General features: G+C 46.5%; 1 long non-coding RNA gene across 3 annotated transcripts; it reads left to right on the top strand.

The window, feature by feature from the left end:
- Positions 1 to 469: 469 nt before the first annotated feature.
- LOC147364167 (uncharacterized) lies at positions 470 to 27,234 on the top strand. 3 transcript variants are annotated; one of them, XR_015134141.1, is made up of 4 exons: positions 470 to 3,540; positions 4,610 to 8,114; positions 16,984 to 17,184; positions 17,907 to 27,234. It is a non-coding gene; the product is annotated as an uncharacterized LOC147364167 (long non-coding RNA). The 3 variants fall into 3 exon arrangements; XR_015134140.1 differs by lacking the exon at positions 17,907 to 27,234 and having other exon boundaries at positions 16,984 to 17,244; XR_015134142.1 differs by lacking the exons at positions 470 to 3,540; positions 17,907 to 27,234 and adding an exon at positions 3,549 to 4,076 and having other exon boundaries at positions 16,984 to 17,244.

Genomic DNA, 27,234 nt, shown 5'->3' with positions numbered 1-27,234 from the left:
CTATAGAGAGGTACAGTGGCTCAGATGGTAAAGAATCTGCCTGCAATGCAGGAGACTCGGGTTTGATCCCTGGGTTGGGTAGTGGAGAAGGGAATGGCAACCCACTCCAGTATTCTTGCCTGGAGAATTCCATGGACAGGGAGGAAAATGGTGGGCTACAGTCCATGGGGTTCCAGAGAGTCAGACATGACTGAGTGACTAACACACACAGATAGACAGGGGATGAAGAGGAAGTCATAGAACAAGACAGTTTCTGGAGACCCATAAAGGGAGCCCAACAGAAGGCCCTCAGAGACCTTCATGATTCTGGTGGGAGACTTTTCTTTCAAATAGAAAATCTGACCATAGCTTAGTCCCCTAATTTTGCAGATAGATTATTCAGCAACTTGTGGCTCACAGAGAGGAAAAGTTAAACAAACCCACAGAAACCAAACTGAAAAACAAAACAAACAAACAAAAAAAACAGCTAAGGAAAGCAAGCTCCAGTGGGACTGGGTCAGTGTAAGTCCTTAGACTGCTTTGCTCTTCTGTGTGCTGTGAAGACTGCTGCTGCTGCTAAGTCTCTTCAGTCATGTCTGACTCTGTGCGACCCCATAGATGGCAGCCCACCAGGCTCCCCCGTCCCTGGGATTCTCCAGGCAAGAACACTGGAGGGGGTTGCCATTTCCTTCTCCAATGCATGAAAGTGAAGTCGCTCAGTCGTGTCCAACTCTTAGCGACCCCATGGACTACAGCCCACCAGGCCTTCCGTCCATGGGATTTTCCAGGCAAGAGTACCGGAGTGGCGTGCCATTGCCTTGGAAGCTAGAGACCAATTAATGTTTGTAATCAGCAAGATTTTGCAAAATCCTTTCTGAGGGTACCTGGACACTTCAGGCTGCTGTGCTGCTCAAAATTTGATAGTTGAGGTTTCTTCTTTCTCTTGAAGGGTGAATGGATTGGGTCAGTATGGAAAGATAAGCAAAAAGAGGACATTGAAAAGCCTGGGTTGTCTTCAGATTGGGATGCAAGAAAAATTCACTTAGTTCAGTTTTTCTTCCCAAGAGAGTAATCCATGATGTTTTCTCAGCTCATAGCCAAGTTATGAGTTTAAATGACTTTTATTAAAGTATGTGTGAGAATGTTTAAAGTCATTAGTATATCCTAAGGCCATATATCATAAAACAAAACCAGGATGTCTAATAATACACAATTAAGGCAATAGAAAAAGAATGGCTATTCCAGAGCAGATAAAGGAGTATATGAATAATCTGAACCTTTGTAAACAAATAAATCATCTTGCATCCTTGGGTGATAATAAAATTAGACTATAAACTGTAGGAATGGAGAATGTGTGTGATTGCACAGGACTAAAGGGAGAAATGGAGAAGGCATTGGCACCCCACTTCAGTTCTCTTGCCTGGAAAATCCCATGGACAGAGGAGCCTGGCAGGCTGCAGTCCATGGGGTCGCTAAGTCGGGCACGACTGAGCGACTTCACTTTCACTTTTCACTTTCATGCATTGGAGAAGGAAATGGCAACCCACTCCAATGTTCTTGCCTGGAGAATCCCAGGGACGGGGGAGCCTCGTGGGCTGCCGTCTATGGGGTCGCACAGAATTGGACACGACTGAAGTGACTTAGCAGCAGCAGCAAAGGGAGAAAAGGCTAGCTTGGCTTTGATCTTCATAAATGTTTTTAGTGATGTTTAAAATCATAAGTGAAGAAATCTACTGGCAATTGGGTAAAACAAAGCCAGGGCAATAGGGGGGAAATGCCTGATATAAGGCTTTTTTAAAAAATAAAGACAAGCTTTATTTGAGAAGAGGGACTGAGAAGCTGAAAATATCTTGTTGGCGAGCCGGAGCAGGTGGTGCAAGATTAGAAAGGAACACCAATGGCGATATCCAAAGTGAAGAGAAACTTCTGACTCTACCGCTCATGGGACACTAGGTTCAGAATTGATTTATTCATAGATGTATTCCTTCTGTCAATATTTAGTAGTATCTGTGATATATCAGGCTTTGCTCTGGGCATAGAGGGCATCAGGGTAAGTAAGACAAATAAGGTCTTTGCTATCATGAGGCTTATGTCCTGTGGAGAGTAGGTTGAAAATAACTAAGTAAGCCCATAAACTGTCAAGATAAAACCAGATAATCTCTGTGAAGAAATGACAATTGGATGATGGGATAAAATGTGACTAGGGTTGGTGACAGGGATAAGGAGGTCAGGGAGGAACTCTCTAGGGAGGCGAGTGGCATTTGAACTCAGATCTGAATGATGAGAAAGAGTGGAGACCTTGGAGAAAGACGTTCTAAGCATCAGGTATGTACAGAGGTTTTGAGAAGGTCACAGGCTTACTGTGCTTAAGAAACAAAATAAGTTCCAGATCAAGATGGCAGAGTAGAGCATCCTGAGCTTGTCTCCTCCCATGGACACACCAAAACTGCATCTACAAATTGAACAACTCTTTCTGAGAACAACCTGAAAATTAGCAGAATAGAACAGATTTTCCATAACTAAAGATACAGAGAAAAGGTCACACCAGGATGGCTAGCAGGGACAGACGCAATCTAGCCAGAACCCATCACCTCAGTGCAGTCACCCACAAATGGGAGGGATATCACAGTTGTGGAGGTTTCCCATGAGGAGCGAGAGGTTTGAGCCCCACATTGGGCTCCCCAGCCCAGGGAGCCCAATATCTGGCCTTGAAAACCAACAGGGGCTTATGTCTGGGAGAGCCCGAGGGCTGTGGGAAAGCAAGACTGTTTTAAGGGAGTCGCACACAAACTCACTCGCTCCAAGTCCCAGCACACTGGCAACAGCTGGAAAAACACCTGGGTCACAGGAGACGGAGGTTAATTGATAATTATAAGCACATGCTGGAGGGGCAGGGATTTGCTGCAACTTTCTCTCTTCGAAAGTGGAAGTACTGGCATGCTCAGTCGCTCAGTCGTGTCTGACTCTTTATGACCCCAGGATGGTAGCCCGCCAGGCTCTTCTGTCCATGGAATTCTCCAGGCAAGAGTACTGGAGTGGGTTGCCATTCCCTCCTTCAGGGGATATTCCCAACCCAGGGATGGAACCCACATCTCTCGCATCTCCTACACTGGCAGGCAGGTTCTTTACCACAAGCACCACCTGGGAAAGAAGTGCTGGAGGAGAACCTTTTTTTTTTTTTTTTTAAACTCTCCTTCCACATGAACCCAGAGACACACACCAAGACATTATAATTAAAATGTCCCGAGTTAGAGATAAAGAGGCAGAGACTGGAGTGATGCTTCTACAAGTCAAGGAACAGTAAGACTATGGGACAATCACAACAATTTGGGAAGAGGCTGGCCCAGATTCTTCCTCAGGGCCCTCAGATGGAACCAACCCTGCTGACACCTTGCTTTTGAACTTCCAGTCTTGGGACTGTGAACCAATACATTTCTGTTGTTTTAAGCCACCCGGTCCGCAGCACTTTGTTCCAGCAGCCCTAGGAAACAAGTATACGGAGGTTAAGCCATTCGCCCAGAGTCCTACAGCTAGTGAAGTGGTGGGGGAAACGTAAGCCAGGTCAATTTCAGAGCTAATGCTCTGAGCCTCCCTCCCCTTGGTAACAGGTTCTGCAGCAGCGCTGGGTTTTACATTGCTGTGTGTGTTGAATCGCTTCAGTCATTTCTGACTCTGTGCGACCCCATGGACTGTGGCCCGCCAGGCTCCTCTGTCCTTGGAATTCTCCAGGCAAGAATACTAGAGTGGGTTGCCGTTTCCTTCTCCAGGAGATCTTTCCAACCCAGGGATCAAACCTGGGTCTCCTGCATCGCAGGTGGATTCTTTACCACTGAGCTATCTGGGAAGCCTGGGTTTTACGTTGGAAGGACCCTAATCAGATTCAGGGATGCTCAGAAGGGGAATCCAAGTCACTTTCTCTGCTCCTCTCTGCTTTGCTTTGCATTGGTCAGGGCTCAGGGTGGCCATAAACAGTTAAGGCGTAGACAGAGAAGTCTGAATTGGACCACGTGGTGGCAATGAAGGCGAGCCTGCCACACTGTTGGACAAATGGTCACCCAGCGGTTCCCTGAATACCTGCTGGGACTCGGCCGGTGGTGGTGGGTGTGCGGGAGGCAAGTGGGTGCTGGGCTTGAAATCCTGCTGGGCCTCCTCTGGGCCCCATTGCCCCGAGTCTCGGTTTCCTCGTGTAGAAAAAGAAGACGACCCAACCCTCAGTGTTATGGCACCAAATGTGATAGTGGACGGGACCATGCAGGGCCTGAAGCAGGACCCTAAAAGGCGAGAGAGAGCAAGCGGGAGCCCTCCTTTCTGTCCCTTCCCCGCAGGCACCACTCGCCACAAGTAGACACCACGGGTTTTCTTTTTTCCTCCCTCTCCCTGGCTGTGTCTTAGCCAGTGACTTGGAAGCTCAAGCTTGGCTCTTAGTATGCGGCAGCCCTTCCCTACACTTCCAAGTGGGATGATCTACATGAAAAATTAATCGTGTATTTTCTCTTTTTTTTTTTCAAGTGGAGAAATTATTTAGGGCTTTGGGGAAGATGGGGCGGCTATTTGCTATGCAGTGGCTCATCCCCTTAGCCATCACCCCTGCCATGTTCAGCAAATGATTCTTCTATTCTCTTCCCGGCAGGTGGTCTCGCAGCTACATGTGTTCGGCGCATCCAGCCGGGTGCTCCGGGGAGCGCGACGTGGCGAGGACTGCTGTTTCTAATTACTGCAGAATCAGGAGGCAAAGGCGAGAAGCGCTGCCAGCCTGGTGGGCCGCTGTGGAAACAGACGGTCGCAGTTATTGGGTTCCTGGGGCTGGCAGGGCCTGGCCGCCTGACTGGTCACTAGGAAGTGAGGGTTTGCTTTTCCCCAAAACTCAACATCTGAATAATTGAAGGGGACACCACAATCAATCTATGCTGTAGTGTGCTCTTGGTTTTGCTCTAAGTGCTGGGGCTGGGTGGACGCAGGGGTGGAAAGGGGGTGGTGGGGAGTAAGGATAATACAAGTAGTAATGAACACAGCTCTGCCCTTCTAGAAGCTTCCATGATAGGTAGGGACCAAAGACAAAGTAGCTCAATTCATCCATCTGATGGCTTTATTGAGAGCTGCCCTTGTGGAGTTTATAGTCAGTGGGGGAGAGAGAGAGGAATCCAATGTTATCACACATATACAGCTGCTAATAGTCAATGCAGTGCAAAGTCAGGAGCTAGTAGGGCATAAATGGGGACCTGGTTTGTCCAGGGGTCAAAGGAGGATCTCCAGATGAAGGGGGGCTATAAGCTCCATCATGAGCATGGAAAAGAGAGGTTACTCTAAGGAAGAGTTTGGAAAGAATTAAAAAGCTGTGTGGACATATGCAGGGGTGAAGAACAGGGGTGTTAAAGATGACTAGATGATTTCTAAGTTTCCAACAAGAGTACCTGAAAATCAAAGATGCTCTTGTCAGACCGGGAGGTTGGGGGATGGGGAGTCCATTTGCAGGGGAAGCAGTATAGAATGGGGCTTCCCAGTTGGTGCTAGTGGTAAAGAACCCTCCTGCCAATGCAGGTAGATATAAGAGACACAGGTTTGATCCCTGGGTCGGGAAGATCCCCCGGAGGAGGGCATGGCAACCCACTCTAGTATTCTTGCCTGAAGGATCCATGGACAGAGGGGCCTGGTGGGCTGCAGTCCACGGGGTCTCAGAGAGTCGGACGCAACTGAGCAATGTAGCACACGTGCGTGCACAGCACAGAACGTGGCAGCTCAGAGGCCAGAGGGAGGGACTGGAGGGTCTTCGGGAGACTGGGAGTCAAGGAGGGGCATGGTGAGACTTCTATGTGACAAGCATGCTGGGAATGCTGTGTGGAGACAGACTATTATGTAGGGGGAAGGGGGCAGAGGGAGCAGATAGGAGACTAAAGCAGTGATCCAGGTGAGGGGTGATGGCGATCTGGACTAGAGTGGAAGCTGGGGACGTAATGAGAAGAGGTCAGATTCCAGAGGAGTTTGAAGGCTGGGTAATTGCTAATGGATCTAGCTGACTTGTTTCTGGATCTTTGTGTTCAGTTTGCTGACAGAGGGAGTCTTATGGGCCCAGAGCAGCCTCTTAATGAACCCAGCAGAGAGGCAGAAGGGCAGGGCAAGTGGTACCCAGTAACACTCAGGCAAGCGAGTGAACTAAGCAAGACGTGGCGCACGGTTGGACTGTTTCCTTCACTCGGGCCAAATCATTTAATGATGTTCACAGGAGCCGGAGAGGGAGGGGTGGTTATTCCAGTCTTCCATTTCAAAAACAGGGGCTCAGAGAGATGAATCACTTGCTGAGGAAGACAGCTGGAAAAAAGGAAGAGACTGGATTTGACCTTTGGGATCCTGTCTGATTCTGAAGACTGTGGTGTAACTGCCAAGTCAGGCTCCCTGGGGCATAAAGAGAAATGCCCAGGAGGAGGCAGGGAGAGGTGTAAGGTCCTGGAAGTCCCCAAAGGAATGTCTGAGGAATGGGAAGGTGGCTAACAGGGCTGGTAAAGGGAAGTGGGAGCTGCCTTTGCAGATGCCAGAGGGACCTTGCTGCCCATGATCAGGCTGCGAGGGAGAGACAAGGTCGGTCTGGCAAAGGATGGCAAGTGGCTGGAGGAGGGCTGGGAGGTGGGAGTGGGGCCAGAAGACTGTGGGCTCGGCAGTTAGAGGGACGCTGCTGGTCGTGCCATCTTGGGCAGTTACCCTCTCAGAGCCTCCACTTCCCATATGATCATGGCAGCTGAAACTAAGTTGTGTGTGTGTGTGTGTGTGTGTGGGTGGGTGGGTATGTGTAGGCTCAGTCGTGTCTGACTCTCTGCGACCCCATGGACTGGAGCCCACCAGGCTCCTCTGTCCATGGGTTTTCCCAGGCAAGAATACTGGAGTGGTGGCCATTTCCTTCTCCAGAGGATGTTCCTGACCCAGGGATTGAACCCACGTCTCCTGCATTGCACGCGAATTCTTTACCACTGAGCCACCACCAGGGAAAGGCGAAATTAAGTTACACTGTGTTAAACCATCACCACAAAAGTTCATTCTTTTCTGCGTTCCATGTTCACTGTGGCCTGGCGTCAGGGCTACTGCTGCATGCCATGCTCAAGGTGCGCCAGAGTGACAGAGCAGCCCCGCTGGTGGGGACAGAGAGAGGGAGAAGGGAAGGGAGAGAGAGAATGAGACTGTCCTTGATCACTGTCCCAGTGAATGGGAGAGGAGTATTGGATTGGCCAAAAAGTTTGTTTGGGTTTTTTCAGACAAACCAGACTGAACATTTGGCCAACCCAAATATAATCCCCCACCCTGGTGAAAGGAAGTAAATATTTGAACACTGGTGGCTCAGTCGGTGAAGAATTTGCTTGCAATGCAGGAGACAGGGATTTGATCCCTGGGTCTGGAAGATCCCCTGGAGAAGGAAATGGCAACCCACTCCAGTAGTCTTGTCTGGAGAAGGAGGACAGAGGAGCCTGGCGGGCTAAAATCCATGGGGTCTCGAGAGTCAGACATGATTTAGCGACTAAACCACCACCATCATCTAGCCCCATACCTGCCTTGAGGGCTTCAGAAGCACTTCCCACAGCATCCTGGCGCATGGTGAGAGCCCCAAATGAAAGCCACTGATGTTAGTAACAGGCTGCAGTGCCCTGAAGGGCAGTTTGCTGGTTGCACCTAGGAGAAGCTCCATCTCTCTCATGGAGTAGCTTGTCTCTGCAAAGGTGAAAAAGCAGTGGAGCCAGGGGCTTGGTTTTTGAGCACCAGCCCCTGGGTGAGCAGAGATCCCGCCCCTCCCTGACAGGACATCCTGAGCTCCTCCTCTGCGGTTTGTATCTCGGTTCACATCTTTCCTTTCCCCCTCAGTTCCTCTCTCCTCCAGGGACTCCCCTGCTCTTCTGCATATATTTGTCTTCAAAATTTTAACAGAAATTTGAGTCTAAATCTTCTATAAACTGATTTTGGTCAAGAGATCTAGCTAGTCATGTTGCACTGGAGTAATGATTCCTTACTTTCAAGAGTGCAGAGTGGGGAGAACTTTGCCTCCGGCTTGATGTCTAATTGAAGAAAAGAAAAAGTGAAGAGATGAAGCACTTTCAGCTTTCACAAACCCAGGGAGTCTTCTCTGAGTGGGCCCATCACCATCGTTTCTGGCTGCAGTGAGTACACAGCCTCGCACTGCGGTCCTAGGGTGGATACTGTACACAAATTCACACACACACAAAGGGATGGGCACAGTCTAACTAGGAGTTCACAGTTTAAAAGAATCACACCACTGCTTCTTAGACATCCATCGGGGTGCATTTTATCCAGCCCTGAAGTGGTAGCTGAGAAAGGACATTTTTACTTACCTGGGAGGGAGGAGAAGTAGGAAGATTTGGTAAGTCAGGGATGGAAGGAGGAGAAAGAACCAGTTAGGAGAAGATAATGCCCACGATTGGCTTTAATTTTTGCCTAGACCACAGATTTAGTGATTCTCAAAGTGTTTTTTCTCTCTTTTTTTTTTAATTTTGGCCTTACAACATCCTTGAGAAGTAGAAAGACCTGGTATGTTTATATGTATTTTCATGCACAAGATAAGTGAAGTTCAGTGAGATTAATGATTGAGTTGAAGACAAAGTCAGTAAATGAGAGAGGCCAATATGGTTTGACTCTTTGCTACATGTCATTTTTTTTAATTGCTACAAGTAGCCTCTAGAAGATGAACATAGGTTTTATTTTATTTATTTAACTTTTAATGGGTCATTTAAATTTTATTCTCCATATATTTATAAATATTCTGTTATGAACACATTATTTTTATAATTGGAAAAATTAGTGCAGAGAGATAATGGGTCATTATCCTTTTAATAATGTTGTTATTCCTTAGTCACTTCAATAGTGTCTGACTCTTTTGCAACCCCATGACCTGCAGCCCACCAGACTCCTCTGTCCACAGGAATCTCCAGGCAAGAATACTGGAATGGGTTACCATTTCCTCCTCCAGGGGATCTTTCCAACCCAGGGATCGAATCCATGTCTCTTGTGTCTCCTGCATTGGCAGGCAGATTCTTTTTACTATTGAGCCACCATTCTTTGGGGAAGCCCCAAAGAATACTAACTAGTACCTAAAGCTCATGCATTAACAAATCTTGTCAATATCTCTGTTTGTAAGATGGTGGCTGCAGCCCTGGAACAATGAACCTAAGCTTAACTGAAATAATTGATTGCAAATGGCACCCTACTCCAGTACTCTTACCTGGAAAATCCCAGGGACAGGGGAGTCTGGTGGGCTGCAGTCCATGGGGTCGTGAAGAGTCGGACATGACTGAGCGACTTCACTTTCACTTTTCACTTTCATGCATTGGAGGAGGAAATGGCAACCCACTCCGGTGTTCTTGCCTGGAGAATCCCAGGGACAGGGGAGTCTGGTGGGCTGCCGTCTATGGGGTCGCACGGAGTCGGACACGACTGAAGCGACTTAGCAGCAGCAGTAGCAGCAGCCGGGTCAAAAGTTAGCCTCCACTAAATTTTCTTTCTGTTACCTTTGTTCATTCCTCAACAAAATCATTGGAACCTACCTAAAATTCCTAAGGAAGAAAGAAACAAGGGTTCCTCAAAACCTTTGTTCAAAAAAAAATCTCTAAGACCTCTACATTTACAAGAGAACCTTTTAATAATGCTTTTGTGATGTGGGAAGAGGGGGGTAGATTGGTGGAAAGCATTGAAGGTGATGGTGAAGGTAAAGGGATTGGGTCAATCAGTAGAGAAGTAAGTAGGGAGGCAGGAAGAGAAAGGTCTGCATGCGGGGCTTGAGGAAGAATTGGGGTTTGAAGTATTTCCAAAGCAGCATCTTGTAAGGCGAGAGGAGGTGTTTCTGAGGTGTGTTGTGATGAGTTATGAATCGAATCACTTTTAATAGACAGTCATCCCTCAGGATTCGTGGGGGATTGATTTGAGGAGCCCACAAATCCACAGATGCCCATGTCCCTTCTATAAAACGGTGGACTGCAGTGAATACAGCCGCCCCTGTGTGACCTCATGAGTCACAGCCATGGATCAACCAAGCTTGGATCAAAATTTCAGGTCTGAAACCCGCAGACACAGAGGGCGGACTGTACTTTGCGAGATACAAGTGAAGATGAGCGATTCCCTTTTAGTCACGTGTGGGCCCTGCACGCTGAGATTTTGCATGTGGCTCTTCACGTAGACTGGTTGTGTAGAGCTCTGGGTTTTATTAGGGTCACACTGAGGTTTTGTGTTTGTCATCAAAGTTCTGAGGAAGCAGGTGGAAGGACAGGCAGATAAGTGTGGTCGAATTGATCCATTCCCTTCTTAGTTCTGTCCTAGAATTCTTTATTTTAGTTTTTCCATGAGGAAACATTTAAATCTGCTTAAACTTTCCTTAAGGAGGTAAAACCTGCAATGACTTTTCTATAAAGTGAGTATATTTCTAGCTAGGGGTTAGGATGTACATGGATGGGCCCTAAATTTCCCTTGTAAACAGCTCATCATTTTAATACTAAAATAAGAACTCCGCTGTACTACTTCATAGATTAGAAAATTGAAGCACATGATCCAACCCGTAAAAATATTTTTAGGCTACTCTGATGTTATTTGGAATCCAGCACTATCGTCTTCATTAAATAACTAACTTCCTGAGTAAGCATTTCACAGGCCCGGTAACCCTTTGAGGTCGAGCTCCTCTTATTTCCATCTTAGAGATGAGAAGAGTAAGGTCACTCCCTTGTTTATAGTTGCACAGGTAATAAGATAGAGTGTCCCAAACTAGCCCACCTGTCTGCAGAGCCCACACTCTGAATGCCTACCTCGTACCTCAGTTACCTTGTATCAACAAGTTACCTTGTCGATAACCCAGTTAACTACTCATTGATCTAGACTCTATGTGGTCACTGATTAGTTCTGTCTACTAGTAGGACCATTTCATTATCTCTGGAGAAGGGAATGGCCACCCACTCCAGTATTCTTGCCTGGGAAATCCCATGAACAGAGGGGCCTGGCTGGCTACAGTCCATGGGGTCGCACAGAGTCGGACACGACTGAAGTGACTTAGCAGCAGCGGCACTAGGAGGACACATTTACTGTAACTGCTGTAATATTCATAACCCAATCGAGAACTTTTTAAAAGGTAGGTTACATGAATCACTTTTAGATTAATTAGGATTTGCTAATTAATTTAAAATCAAACCCCTGCCTTCAAGGAACTTAGAACCTAGTGAAAATGGCAGATGATAAATAATTGCGAAAAGTAAACATACAATTACAGATTCTGATAGTGATTAGTTCATTGAGGGTGAATTTCGGTAGTGGGGATGGATGGGGAGAAAACAGAGTGGCCGGAAGCAGTTAGCTGCATCAGAGTCTGTCATCTGTCCATGCAGAAGTTATGGATGTCCTGTAGGTGGACGGCATCGTGTCAAGTGCCACAGAGGGGAGGGAGATGAATAGGAGATAGCCTTGCTTTCAACAGGAACTCAGGGGAGGAAACACAGGCATACAAATAACCATAAAAACATGAATGGAGATGACGTGATGGTAGTGATGATTAGAAGAGCTAATGTTTCTTGGCACAGTTTGAAATACTCTACATGGATAATTCATTAATCCTTAAAACAATCCTATGACATAAATACTATTATCTGCAAATAGAGGGAGAGGACATGGAGAGCAGTTGAGCATGGGTACGTCTCAAGTTTGACTCGGGGCCAGGAGATGAGGCGATGGAGGCTGACTTGAAGGGATGACTAGAAGATGGCAGAGAGGGGAGGATAAGATGTGATGAGTATTCAGAGAAGGGGGAGCAGACTTCTGGCTGAAGGAATGTGGAGAAACCTCTTGCAGGAGTGAATATTGGACGTGGGCCTTGAAGGATGGGGAGAATTCAGCAGGCAGATCCTGGGCGGCAGAGAGAGTGGGGATGTGTGATGGATGTGGGGTGGGGGGCTGGGCACAGATATCCCAGGTGGCTGTGTAGGGCTGTGGTTCCTACACCCAGCAGTGCTTCAGCAGCCTGAAACGTTTTATAAGTACAGATTCCTGGGATCCACCCCCAGTAAGTCTCAGTAAGTTTGACTCAGGCCCGGGAACACTCATTTTTCAAAGCACCTGCGTGTCTTCCCCTTGGATGAGTGTTTTGGAAGTGTTAGTGAACCCGTCACGTGGGATAGTTGCTTGAGGCAGGGTGCGGCTAGATTCTGCATGGTGTGCGCTTGGGACTTCCGAGTTTGCTTTATAAAGTGGGAGTCAGCTAAGAAGACTCATCAGTGGAGCCAGGCTCCAGGAAGGTCAGTCTGATCCAGAATGCTGGGTCCCTTAGGAACCTGAAGGCAGGAGGACTAGTTAGTGGCTAGTTAATTGTCTGTGTAAGAGGTGCATGGTCTGAGGTGGTGGCAGTGAGTGTGACCTGAGAGCCCAGTGAGTCATGGGACAGTTACTAGGATTTGGTACCAAATGGATGGGGAGGGGAAGGAGAATAGCAGGGCAGTGCCATGTCAGGACCCAGGGGCTGGCCCGACACAGTGTCTTTAGTGAAGTTTCTACTCCACAACAGGAGATGGGGACAAGTTGGTCGATCAGAGGCCTGGCCTCCTCATGGAGTAGAGTCTGGTCTAAACCCTTCTCTTCACTATGTCTCTAAGGATTCTCCCTGGAAGAGGCTTTCCAAATATCTTAGAAACTCAGTTAAAAAGTGAAAGTGAAAGTCGCTCAGTCGTGTCCAACTCTTTGTGACTCCATGGATTATACAGTCCATGGAATTCTCCAGGCCAGAATACTGGAGTGGGTAGCCTTTCCCTTATCCAGGGGATTTTCCCAACCCAAAGATCAAACCCAGATCTCCTGTATTGTGGGTGGATTCTTTACCAGCTGAGCCACCAGGAAAGCCAAATCCTCTAAGCTGAAAGGACAGCTTAGTTGTTAAAATAAGAAAGGAAGGTAGATACAGGAATGATGATGCCATCAAGACCAAGACATAGGGAAGACCTACCTGCTGAGTGATTTGTTTTGGCCCAGAAATAATCATACAACAGTTTCAGTCAAATAGCAATAAGATCAACAATACTCACAATGAGAGCGATTGGGCACCAACTCAGGGATAAAGACTGAGTTAGAAGCTTCATCTCGTTTAACTCGTGCACTGGCCCTGAGCAATCCTGACTGGAGTCTTCTTAGGTCTAGTTATCAGATGAAGAACATCCCTGGTGGTCCAGTGGCTAAGACTCCACACTCCCAATGCAGGGGGCCCAGGTTCATCCCTAGTTGGGGAATTAGATCCCACAAACTGTGACTAAGAGTTGGCATGCTAAAGATCCCACATGCTGCAACTAAGATTGAAGGTCACACATGCCACAACTAAGACCCAGTGCAGCCAAATAAATAAATAAATCTTTTTTAAAAAATGATAAAAAAAAAAAATAACTGAGGCTTAGATAAAACCCGTTCAAGGTCCCACAGCACGTGAACAGCACGGCCAAGATGCCATGTGAGCCCTGGTGGGGCCATGCTACCTGAAATGGGATGATGCCTGAGAGGGGTATGAGGATAAGATAGAGAGGAAAGAGCACTGGGTCTGGAGCCAGAACACCCAGGGCCCAATCCCAGCTCTGGTGAGTTGCTCCAAACTACTTTTGTTCTCACCCAGCCTCAAGGGGTGGTTGTAAGGCTCAAACGCAACAGAAGAGACATCAAGAATGCGAGATGTCCTGCTGCCTACCTCTGCAGGGAGAAGCCACCATGCTAACTCTTAAGAATTTAAAGGGTGCAGTCTCAGCGGAGGGTGGGAGAGACAGGTATACATAGATCCGTTCTGCTCAGCAATCTCTGAGGGCCAGCTCTGGGCTTGGAATTGTGCCTCGTAGGCATCAAAAGATTCTTGATGATTGGTCCTTATTTGAAGGAGCAGAGAAAGTACATGAAATATGAAAGTCAACACTCCACCCCTGCAGCGTGAGGAACAATGAGAATGAACAGTATGGTGGAGACGTCCTTTTCCACGAACTTCAAAACCTGGGAGGTGGCTGGATCAATAGACCATCATTTTGAAAAGAACTGAAGGGCAGGAATATGATGATTATTAGTAGGGTGCCTGGATATGCTAGATACAAATCATATTAACAATGAAACAATTTCCTTCCATCCCAAGATAACTGGTTTTGGCTTGGAGGCAACAGAAAGTGGATTTAGAGGAATACGGAGGGTCAATGGAGAAATAACTCTTTAGTTTCTTCTGAATTCTAGCCTGGGGAGCCAGCCCATGTACGAGTTCCCCTAAACTAGAGAGGGGACAGAAAAGGAGGAGAAGAACTGCATCTCAGTTGGAATTTGCTTGAGAACATGGCTGAGTTTGCCCCCTTTTCACTCAAGGTGAAATTCTTCCATTGACACAAGGTTGTCCTGGGGCTCCTAAGCGGTGGAGGAAGAATGTTTATTGATTGAGTTCATGCATTTTACAAGGGCAGAAATGCCCTGGATTAGTCTGAATCTATTTTAGTGTGTAATTGTTTCTTATAAGTAAGTATTGTGTTTTTCAGCATGAGCTCCACGTAGCCTGCACGCATGCTTAGTCGCTCAGTCGTGTCTGACTTTGCGACCTTTTGGATAGTAGCTCGCCAGGCTCTTCTGTCCATGGGATTCTCCAGGCAAGAATACTGGAGTGGGTTGCCATGCCCTGCTCCAGGGAATCTGCCTGGCCCAGGGATTGAACCCACATTTCCTGTGTCTCCTGCATTGGCAGGTGGATTCTTTACCTGCTGAGCCCTCAAGAAAGCCCCTTTACATAGCCTGGTGCTCTTCAGTTGCCTCAGGCACGTATTTTGTTTTTCTAAACAAGAAACCAAGAAAAGTTAGGGGAGATGTGTAACCCTCTTCCTCTGCAGGTTCCCTTCCCCCAGCCCAGTCCTGATCCAGCGGTGAAAGCTCTCTTCCCCAGCCTCTTATTACCAGATACTGCCTGAGCTTGGGGTTGCTGTGGTGCACGCCAGAGCTGCTTATTTATCGTGCACCATCTGGCTGGTGTATGAGTATGGGGACTTGTCAGATGGGGTTTATCTCACCTCACCAATAAATGCAAAACTGTTATGCCTCTGTGTGCTGTGATTTGTAGCACTCAGGGTTGATAAGACGTGTACAAGACTGTAGGATCAGATCTGCCCACCTGGTACTTACATGGTTATTTGCAGTTTGGGTGTGAGTCTTGACTCTCACTCTTCATCCACTGTTTATTGGACACCTACCATGAGCCAGGCACTGTCCTGCTGATCTAAAAAAGCTGAAAGACTCCCTCAGCTCTTAAAAGCCCAGAGTCTGGAGGGGAAGACTGACGCAGAAACGTGCAGTTGCAATACAAAGAATCGGAGAGGGACATGAAGTTGTCCCAGGGGCAAGTGGACACCTGCTTCTGAGGGTCAAGAAAAGCTTTCTAGAAGAGGAAGATCATTTCTCTGGATTTTAAAGGAGCTTCTCACGTGGTCTAGGTTGGAGACCCCTCCCTAAGGTTACCCTGTGTGGGAGGGGAACGACACAGACTGAGTGAGGGGGGTCTTGAGCAAAACTGGGGCTCTGTGATAGGAGACAGGGAAATGCATGCCAGGCAGGCAAAACCGGGAGCAGAGTTTTACATCTTGAATTCTCAATAAGATGTGAATTCCTTGAGCTGGAAACCTGGACCATGGGCTGGTCTTTTTTTTTTTTTAAGTGTTATTTTTGTTTTATTTTTTTTCTATTTGGCTGCGCTAAGTCTTCACTGTGGCGCACGGACTTTCTCTAGTTGCTGCAAGTGGGGGCTACTCTTTGTTGCGGCGCGAGGGCTTCTCGTTGTGGCGGCTTCTCGTTGCAGAGCGCTGCTCTAGAGTGCTGGCTTCAGTAGTTTCAGTAGCTGTGGCACATGGGCTTAGTTGCCCGGCGGCATGTGGGATCTTCCCAGACCAGGGATTGAACCCATGTCTCCTGCATTGGTAGGCAGATTCTTTACCACTGAGCCACCAGGGAAGCCCTGCCATGGTTTTGTCTTGACTCTGTGACGTAAACACTTGCTGCAGAATCAGCATGGTCTTCAGCCACAGGGTGGGGCCACCTGAGAAGCAGCCATCAACAGCGACTTGGCTGAGAAGAGGCTGGGGAGTCGTCCTTGAAGTCTAACCTTCTTGGTCTCTCACTGGCTCTCCCTTTGTGCCCTAGGGGCAGTAAGCTCTTTGAACCTTTCCACCAGGGGGCGCCCTCAGTGTCCCGCCGAGGGGCTGCTGTCTCTGGAGACTTAGCGGTATCCACATCTGATCCTCACCACCTCCTCCAGCCAGATAGGGCTGGTCATAGCCCCATAGAGAAACCCCTTAGTTAGAGTTAAAACGTCTTCTGACCCACGGGAATTGCTGCTGTAAGGAGCTGCAGACACGCTCTTGTCGTTAATTAAAGTGACAGGAAACTATTCAGCCCTCAGCTCTGAGTTGTCTTTTAACAAATGATGGAGGAATTCAGGGTTTTCACACTTCGTGACTCAAGGTGGACAGGGAAGGGGAGTGGGCTAGGAGTGCAGCAGAGATAAACTCTTGGAGCGGGGAGGCCTTTGGAAGCAGCCTTTCAGCAGCCAAGGTCAGAGCCAATGTCATGGATGACCCAGGGTCTTTAGTGCCAATTCCAGGGGTTCCTCCCTTAAGGGAGTCTGCACCTGAGGGGAAAGCGCTAGATCACGGGCTGGGAAACCGGAAGTCAGGGCCCAGCTCTGCTTGAGTCGGCCGAGTCACTTGGGACAAGTCACTGTGTCTCAGTTTCCTTGTCATGGACTGGTTGACCCATGAGGAGAATTGTGAGGGTCACTCAGGATTTTTGGTGCTCACAGCTTCATCTGTTTCCTCATCTGTAGATGAGAAAATTGGGCTTAGTCTCAAGGACTATTCCAGCCCCAAAATCCAACTGCTATTTCAAAAAATGAAAAATTATGATACAAATATTTCACATCATTATTGCTGTTGTTATTTCAAACTGTCAGCTAAAGATCTTACTAAGGTACTAACCACCCTGCTTTTTCTTCTCTAGTGGCCAGTTCTTAGCCAGAGGAAGCTAGGCAGCTGAAAACTGATGGCCAGCCAGTGGAATGATTCCAAGAAACCTGCATGGAAAGGAGACTTCCACAACCAATTGAATCATAAAGGAGACTGCCAGCATATCCCCCTGACAAGTTATTGCAACTCATTTTAACAGAAAAAAGAATATTTTTGGTGAAGAATGGATACTATGGTAAAAAAAAAAAATCATTTGGCTTTTGGCTAGATCAATTAAAAAAAATACATCCTCTAAGTGTGGTCTCATGTGGGGTTATAGAGAGGGGAAAGACAAGGTCCCTTACACTCCTGCTGGGAAAGCAGGACATCTGAGCTTGAGGCATGCAATGAAAGTAAGTTAGGGGCCTCCCTGATGGTCTAATGGTTAGGAATCCACCTGCCAATCTAATGGGCAGGAATCCACCACCTGCAGGGAACACAGGTTTGATCCCTGGTCAGGGAAGATTCCACATGCCATGGGGCAACTAAGCCTGTGAGCCTCAACTACTGAGCCCACACTCTAGAGCCTGTGAGCCAGAACAAAGGGTAGCTCCCAACTGCTGCAACTAGAGAAAGCCTTCTTGTAGCAGCAAAGATCCAGCCCGGCCAAAAATAATTTTTTTTTTTTAAAGACAAATGAGAATATAGTGAAAAGTCCATGGGACTTGTAGGTGTTCTGTGGCTAGTTGGTGAATGGCTGGCTGGTGGAGAGGGGTCTGTGAGGATGGGAACAGAGGTGTTGCTGGGAGCCAGGTTCACGAAGCTTGATTTTTAAGGACAGCAAGAAGCTGCAGTGGCAACCTTGCTAGGTCTCCATACCCAGAGGTCCAGGCCGCTGATGAAGAAGGGAGGTCACATGGGCTTCATTAAACCCAGAGAACTCATTCCTCCTGTCCCCTTGTAACTTCTACTTCACAGAGTTCACTCTGGACCTGGGAAGATTTTGAGATCCTCTACTAAGTCTTTCAAGAAAGAAGCCCTCTGGTTTAGGAAGTTGTTTGTCAACTATGGGAAAATTGCCTAACTGTACCTTCACGGCTTTCTCCTGGAATGCATAGAAAGCGTTGTGAAAAGAATGCTGCATTCAGAGGTCTGGTGGCTCAACCTTTGGATCTCGGACAAATCACTTAAACTCTCACGGTCTCAGTTTTCTCATTTGTAAAATGGGTTAATTCTTGCAGGCAGTGTGAAGCTCTGAGGTCAAAAGAACATATTCTATGCTGAAGAGCTTTGTCAACTTTAAAGTTGTTCGTGAAAACTGAAAATGCTGTCTGACGTACCTGTCCCCTGACTAGTGCTTTGAGCTCCGTTTCCTTGTCTGTAAAACCGAGATCATAAGAATGCCTGTAGTGTGGGGTCATTCTGGCGCTGAAGCCACGCACTGCTTGTGATGTGTCTCATACGGGGCCGGCTCCTGGTGCGAGCAGAACTCATGTTTGTTCTTCCTCTTCTAAAGATACAAAGCTCTGTCACCAGGAAAGTTTGAAGCCTTGTTAGCAAAAGATTCCATTATAAACACTCTGGTGACTGTCACCTCTGGAGAGTATCTAAGAATTAAAGCAGCCTTAGGTCACCTGTCCAGTCCAGCAATTCACAAGCAGATAGAGATCCTTAAAGAGACAGCTCAAGCCCTCTAGCAAACTGTCATGCAGACAGCAGTCTATTCTGACCTCCTCTTCCTCCCTTCTGGGCTTCCAATCAGGGCAGGTGAGGTTGTTTAGTCGCTCAATCGTGTCTGACTGTTTGCGACCGCATGGACTGCAGCCTGCCTGGCTCCTCTGTCCATGGAATTTTTCAGGCGAGCATACTGGAGTGGGTTGCCATTTCCTCCTTCAGGGAATCTTCCTGACCTAGGGATGGAACTTATGCCTCCTGCATTGGCAAGCGGATTCACTGGGCCATCAGGGAAGCCTGGGCAAGTGAGGAGCAGATGACAAATTGTGTGAAGCCAGCGGAGAGGACCCTCAGGGACCTACCTCCCATTTGGGGCTCTCTCCACCTGTGCTGGCTTAGGTGGCCCCTCTGTGGAGGGTTGTATCACTGAAGACCTGAGGCGATGCCAAGTAGCCTTGCCAGCAGAGAGCCCCATGGTGACTGAAGTAAGTTAGCACTGCCAGTTCTGTGTGGAGCAGGCCATCAATCCTGGTTTGTTAGGACAGCCTCCACATTGAGTGGCGCTTTGCACTGGCTCCAGAAACCTCAGACTACCCTGTGTGAAAGCGCAATTGCTTCTCTTGGGTGACTGCTTGGAGTCTTTGAGATTTTCTTTGCCTTTGGCAGATATCCCCAATTCTACCTGCCTGGTCCCATTTCCTTCTCCATCATTCAACTGTGTGGGCTGCTGGCCTTTCTCTTTTCTCTTCATGGCCCATTGGCAATCCCACCCACCACTTTGGCTCTAACATCCCATCATGTTGATGCTACTGGATCTTGTATCTCCATCCTCGCTTCTCTCCTGAGTTACCTGCCCGTATCTCCGGTTGTCTACTAGACAGGTTCACCTGCATGTCCCACATGAACCTCATACCCCAAACAGCCCAGATCTCACTCGCTGTTTCTCCTACATTTTGGTCTACATTTGCGAGACAGATTGTATGTTTCACAGGATGGTATTTCATCCAAGTCTATAAAATGACTCAGGTGACCAAAGCTCAGAGGACAGGCATGATACATATTCCTGGAGGTTTTATTTTTACAGGAAAGCAAGCAAAATACTATAGGATATAAAATCTATATTTAAAATTAAGGTGGAACTTAAGACTTTAAAATAAAGTGTCTGCAAAAGCTGACTTAGACTATGCCCCCCAGTTACCCATGGGGTACAAATGTGCTCTTTCCATAAAGAACTTGAGTTACCTTGGACTGGAACATAGGTATGCAAAGTCACCTGTAGGAGAGAGAATGAAAGAGTTCCCAACAGGCAGCCCTCGGTGGTAACTGACTGAATTTGTTAGCTGGGGTTGGCTAGCACTGGAGCCCCAGGAAAAGGAGTGTACTCCATGCACTGACCACAGAAGGGGAAGTCTAGGCCAGTAAACGTCTGGCCTGTGTAATGTGAAGACTAGGTGAGAAGGCGTATCCAGCCAACCGTGAGCATCCCCACACCACTGACAAGAGCGTACAATAATAAGTTGTAGGCTGCAGGGGAAATTTTAAAATTTTCCTCATAGTATTTGCTCATTTCATTTTCATTAACAGTGTTTTTTTCTCAGTTAGTGTTTGAGATTCACCATCCTTCATTTCTTTTTTTTTTTTCACTTTACAATATTGTATTGGTTTTGCCATATATCAGCATGAATCCGCCACGGGTGTACATGTGTTCCCCATCCTGAACCCCTCTCCCACCTCCCTCCCCGTACCATCCCTCTGGGTCATCCCAGTGCACCGGCCCCGAGCACCCTGTATCATGCATCAAACCTGGACTCGTGATTCATTTCTTATATGATAATATACATGTTTCAATGCCATTCTCCCAAATCATCCCCCCTGCCATCTCCCACAGAGTCCAAAAGACTGATCTATACATCTGTGTCTCTTTTGCTGTCTCGCATACAGGGTTATCGTTACCATCTTTCTAAATTCCATATATATGCGTTAGTATACTGTGTTGGTGTTTTTCTTTCTGGCTTACTTCACTCTGTATAATAGGCTCCAGTTTCATCCACCTCATTAGAACTGATTCAAATGTATTCTTTTTAATGGCTGAGTAATACTCCATTGTGTATATGTGCCACAGCTTTCTTATCCATTCATCTGCTGATGGACATCTAAGTTGCTTCCATGTCCTGCCTATTATAAATGGTGCTGCGATGAACATTGGGGTACATGTGTCTCTTTCAATTCTGGTTTCCTCTGTGTGTATGCCCAGCAGTGGGATTGCTGGATCGTAAGGCAGTTCTATTTCCAGTTTTTTAAGGAATCTCCACACTGTTCTCCATAGTGGCTGTACTGGTTTGCATTCCCACCAACAGTGTAAGAGGGTTCCCTTTTCTCCACACCCTCTCCAGCAGTTATTGCTTGTAGACTTTTGGATAGCAGCCATTCTGACTGACGTGAGATGGTACCTCATTGTGGTTTTGATTTGCATTTCACTGATAATGAGTGATGTTGAGCATCTTTTCATGTGTTTGTTAGCCATCTGTATGTCTTCTTTGGAGAAATGTCTGTTTAGTTCTTTGGCCCATTTTTTGATTGGGTCATTTATTTTTCTGGAATTGAGCTGCAGGAGTTGCTTGTATATTTTTGAGATTAATTCTTTGTCAGTTGTTTCATTTGCTATTATTTTCTTCCACTCTGAAGGCTGTCTTTTCCCCTTGCTTATAGTTTCCTTTGTTGTGCAGAAGCTTTTAATTTTAATTAGGTCCCATTTGTTTATTTTTGTTTTTATTTCCAATATTCTGGGAGGTGGGTCATAGAGGATCCTGCTGTGATTTATGTTGAAACTAGAACACTTTTGAACACCATACACAAAAATAAACTCAAAATGGATTAAAGATCTAAACGTAAGACCAGAAACTATAAAACTCCTAGAGGAAGTCATAGGCAAAACCACGCCTCCTTCTAAGGCCGCATATTTTAGGTATGGCCCTACCCCCAACTCAAGGCACAGAGCATGGGATAAGCCTAGGCCAGTCAATATACTCCAGTTCCCTGATTACAGTATATGAATCTCAGGCTTTTACAGAACTCCTAGAAGAGAGGCTGTGTCCTTACCTAGTTTTGGAGTTGTACATGTGAGGCTGGAGCTGAGGCAGCCACTTTGCCACCATGTGGAAAGAATTTGTCTGAGAAAGGAGTCAACCAAGAGAAAGGAGGGAGAAGAGACGCTGGGAGAGAAACTGAATCCCTTTGAGCTCTTGCATTAAGTCCTGCCTCAGGTCAGTTTTCCTTCTGGATTTTTCAGTTGTATGAAATAATAGATCCCTTTTTTTGTTTAAGCCAATTGGTTTGGTTTTTCTGTCACTTGAAACCACAGAAATTCTAATAGCCTCTTGTACATCAAAACTTCTAAGCCTGATAGCAATTACACAATTGTTTCTTCTCACTTTCCTTGATTTCATTTAATTATTATCAAGCTGCCTTCTGATTATTGTTGATTTTTCAAGTGGATCTTTCCAGGGGGAATAAATGTTCTGACTATATATGTTCATAGGTTTTTCTCACCCAAATAACAGTTTTATTTTAATTGTAAGAAAGTAAATGTGTTTTTCTGCTTTTTAAATTTGATTGCCCTGAGCCTGATTCCTTTAAGAAGGTGCAAATTGGGTTTCTGACTTAAAAGATTGAGAGTCAGGTTCCAGATTGTGAAAAATTGACCAGGGTGGTAGATGCAGCCTCTGGGCCTTTTTCCATGGAGAACAACCAGATGTAATGTGTAGCTGTGTGAGTATCAACACCCTTTTATTTCTTCATTCTTCAAGAACCATGTGTAATATTTCCTCCTCCTCTTTTCTCATTCACTCAATGATTATTTACCAAGAGCTTGGGTCCACATAGTGAAAAAACTGAGAAAAACCCTTGCTATTATTGGGCTTACATTCTAAGAGGAGAGACAGACAGTGAACAAGACAAATACTTAATATAGATAGTAGTAAATGTTTGGGGAGACTGGGATGTTTTAAATAATGTGATCCGAGCAGATATTCTAACCAAAGACCTAAAGAGAGGGAGAGAAGTACCTGGGTAGTCACCCGATAATAGCACCCAGAAAAGGAAGCAGCCCATGCCAAGGCTGTAGCTGACCTGGTAGGTGGGTGAAAGCTGAGCAACCGGAAATGAAGTTAAAAAGAAGCAGCCCAGGCACATGGTCACATAAGGGTCAGAGTGAGGGTGTGTGAGGTGGGAGCACTGGAGAACTCTGAGCAGAGCAGGGACAGGACCTGACTCACGCTTGGGTGGGGTTGCTCTGGCTGCCATGTTAAGGATGAGTTACAGGGGCCAAGGCTGAAGCAGAGGAGCAGCTGGGAGGTGATGGTGGCCTGGATAAGAATAGAGGCTGACAAGATAGGATTTGCTTATAAACTGCATCTCAGATGAATAGTGAAGGATGGCACAGCGGTTTTGTTTATTTTTTAATTTGTGCATTTAAGTTTGGGTGTGTCAACTTTGTTTATGCTACAATGGAACTGATCTTGTAACACTGTCATTTGTGTGACTGTCTGTTCCACTGGACTGTGAGCTTCTTTAGCATCCGCTGGCTTTATTTTTTCACCTTTGTCCCTGTAGAATCTCTGTAGAAGACACTCCTGCAAGAAGAATGTGTGATGAAACTGAAAGCAGTATGTGATGGGAGCCCAAGCAGCTCACCTTGGGAGCACCTCTGCAAGTGAGGAGCAAGGAAAGGAGCGTTGGTTCCTCTAAGCCAGGAAGGAACCAATAGTAGCTGGCAACACAGGCAAGCAGCGCAGTTGTGAGAGTAAAGCTCAGGACCAGGGCCTGGTGGGGCAGACCCCGAGGGCTTCTGGAAGTCAAGGATAAGTAGACTGGGCATAGTGTCAGGAGCATCAGTGGTCTTGAAACGTGGCAGGTCATCTCCAGCAGTACAGAGCAGAGCAGAGATTAGCCTTGCAGAGGCAACTGGCAGTGGCCATGGCTGGAAGAACATCCAGGTTGGCAGCCTGGTAGATTGAGGTGCACCCAGCATATGGCACTGACAAGGGCCAGGAGGGTGACAGTGGACAGTTAAGTGGAGGAGTGGACAGAGGCTGGAACAGGGAAGAGAGGCTGATGATAAATGGAAATATCCCATCTAAAGGTTCTTCATTCCTTTGAAGATTCTTAAGAAAATACAACAAGTCAGCGGGCCGAGATCATGCAACTTGGCAGCCAGGTGAAATTGATCTAGAGGACAAACTGCAAACGAGGAAAGTGACCTTGCCAAGGGGAGGACCTAGGGGATATTTTTGTTTATGAGTGTTATTCCTTTAGTGCAGTTCTGTTGATGACTACCAATCTCCCCTGTCTTCTAGATATATTAACAATGGTAAGGTGGCTTTATCTGGATCCAAACATCTTCATTTGTCTCCTCTTTAGTTCTGTGGTTTGTGGAAAGCCCATTCTTACCCATGTGCCTTGCCAGCCCCTGCTGGTCAATGCCATGCTGGTTGCTCGCCTGCATCAGAACCAATGGAAGGATGGTTGTGGCCTCTGTCTCTCCGTCCACAACTATTTGTAAAAACCAGGCTTTACTCTACACAGATTTCTGCCTCAATTGTATAGCCTTAATCAATTTGGCTTTCTTTATTTCTTTTTATGAGATCTATTGTCTTCTGATTACAAAAGAAATACATGCCCATTGTAGAACTCAAATGATTTTCTAGAGCTTTTATCATAAATTTGCATTCCCTGTGAATGCCCATCTGGCCAATTTGGGAGATACTGGAGGGGCGGCTCTCCTTGAATGCAAATTGGTTCTGTGCAGCCTCTGTGGGTGAAAGGACTTCTGGGGAAACAGGCATTCACAGCTGAGTGCTGCCTGGACAACCTTTCTCATCGTGCAAACATCCTTCCCCTAGAGTTGTTTTTTTGTCCCCCACTTTTAAACATGCTTTTAGCAATAACAGCTGGAATTAAAAGGCATTCACTTACCAGAGAATGCAGGCTTGAAGGGGCTCTGTGGCTTCCTTGTTGCATGCTGTCCACTTTGACAGCTCACATGTGATTTGAAGAGCTACCTCATTTGTGTAAAATTTTGTAGTTCCTTCGTGTGCTGATTTTATTGGGCACACGCTTTGGTTTCTGAGTATGCAAGCGTGTTGCATTTACATTCATTCATAAGTAGGAAAAATTAGGTAGTTAACAAAGCCCAGTTATTATCACACATTATACATTTTCTCTACCTTTTTCCTTCTCCTGAACTCCTTAAGTGCTACGGTTCATACACGTGAAAATAACCTGTTCTCATAAATGCCATGGAGAAAAAAATAACATTTATGAAACATCCTGTTTCTATCACTCACACATCTTACATGATGCGTAATCCTCACCATGACTCTTTGAGAAAAGTACTGTTCTCATTTTAATAAAAGTCCCTGGTAAACAGATGAAGAAACTGATAATTAGAGAGGTTAAGTACGTGCCCAGGAATTTCAAATTCGGTCATCAGAGCTGGTGCAACTCTGGTTGTTGCTGTTGTTTAGTCACTGAGTTGTGTCTGACTCTTTTGTGATTCCATGGACTGTAGCCCACCAGGCTCCTCTATCCATGGGATTTCCCAGGCAAGAACGCTGGAGTGGGTTCCCACTTCCTTCTCTGGGGGATCTTCCTGACCCAGGGATGGAATCATGCCTTCTGCATTGGCAGGCGGATTCTTTACCATCTGAGCCACCAGGGAAGCCCCGCTGTGACTTTGGATAAGTTCTTAAATACTATTTCAGGGTAGGGTCAGAAAAGTTGCAACTTGAGGAGAACAAATTAAATTTTTTGTTAAATTGCAAAGACCCAAAGTGTTGATTTTCTGTCCAGATTATTCTTTTCAACTCTTTCTCAATCTACTTTCTCCTCTTAAACAACTCATCCAGCTGGTTGCTCAGGTATTGACATAAAGCTGGAAGCAGATTTATGTGCCCAAAGATAGGAGGGCTCTGGGAAAGCCTACTGGCCTGGCTGGTGAGGGTGACAGCTTGGTAATGGGCCTCTGAGAGTGTGTGTGTGAATTAAGCAACTTTCATCTCCTTTGCTACAAAAACATCAATTAAGCTTGAATAATCCATGTGTTTCCCCCATTTTCAGACAGAAGAAAATCAGCATAAATTGGCTGGTATGTTTTTTCCTCTAGCCTTAGATCGTTAATCATCTTCAGCCCTTTCTTGCCTTTCCCCCAACCCTTAAAAAAAAAAAAAAATCCACACTGCCATTTCTGGCACCCACTGAAAACATTTACCAGGTGATTTGTTCAGTCTTGAATGTAATGAAGACATGCATTCAGCGTTTTGGAGGCTGGTTCTATGGGGAAGGTGCCAGTCTGTTCTGTTCAAGGTTGGAAGAGGGCTCATTCAGGGTCCTTTGTGCAGGCTGGCAAAGCTGATGGGCTTTGATATCATAGTCTGGTCCCTGTACTTGAGCCAAACAGATGTGTCCCTGCAGGCCTCTCCATCCAACACCAGCCAGAGGAAGCCTCATTTGTCTTTGCAAGGTGTCCGCAACCCACATTCTTCTTGGAAATGATGCTGGCATTTCTGTGCTCCAGGAGTTGCTACTGGCAAGTATTGCCCTGGTTTTGGGCTTCACTGGTGGCTCAGACGATAAAGAATCTGCTTGCAGTGTGGGAGACCTGGGTTCGATCCCTGAGTTGGGAAGATCTCCTGAAGAAGGGAATGGCTACCCATTCCAGTATTCTGGCCTGGAGAATTCCTTGTACAGTTCATGGGGTCGCAAAGAGTTGGACATGACTGAGTGACTTTCATGTTTCACTTTAGGTAACTCTGGGCCCACGAGATGGGATCCTGGCTCCCTGGGATAAGGAGACCTCACGGGATCATCTAGCTCCTCCTTGGTTTCTGGAGGTGGGATGCACCCAAACCTTCCAGCAAAACCTGCCACTGTGCCACCTGGCAAGCCCACATCACAATTTACTTATCCATTTTCTGGTTGATGTGCATTCTGGTTATTTCCAGTTTTCCAGTATTACAAACAGTGCTGTGACGGACATCCTTACCTGTGTCACTGCGTATGCATTTGAGAATTTCTCTAGGAGTGAATTTCCGGATCTAGTTGAATCAGTTACTGCACTTACTGGCTGTGTGACCTTGGGCAAGTTACTGCCCTTCACCTCTCCAACACTCACTGTCCTCATTTGTAAAGAACTCTGGTGGAGTCCTCGTGCAGTTTAGAGATAATGTATGTGAATCACTCACAGGTCAGGCACTGCTCTGACCAAAGCCAGGTCAGGGCCTGATGGAGAGCACTTTTTATTCTTGGCCTACTGCGTTGCTCAACATATACAGCCACACAGACACATACTCCCCACATACATACACTCCCCCTATCACACATACGTACATCCACCACACACACACACACACACACATCATTTTGTAGGTGGTTTCTCATCTGCTCATCTAACCTGGTCAAAAGGAGAATCTCTGCTGAATTTGAATGTGTTGATGGCCATTCTGATTTCTCTGAGAGAAAAGGACACAATTTCGCTACTCTACCTGAGAAGTTCAAGAAAGTAAATGGAGGGGAAAGAACAAAGTCACAGTTCAGGAAAAAGTTTCAAAAAATGAATTAAAAAACCCACCACCTT

Source organism: Bos grunniens, chromosome 10 (genome assembly GCF_055505025.1).
Source record: "Bos grunniens cultivar Pamir isolate PY7600 chromosome 10, Bosgru_T2T1.0, whole genome shotgun sequence".
Classification (NCBI taxonomy): domain Eukaryota; kingdom Metazoa; phylum Chordata; class Mammalia; order Artiodactyla; family Bovidae; genus Bos; species Bos grunniens.
Note: the sequence above shows the minus strand (reverse complement) of the source record. Positions and strands in the feature narration are given on the sequence as shown.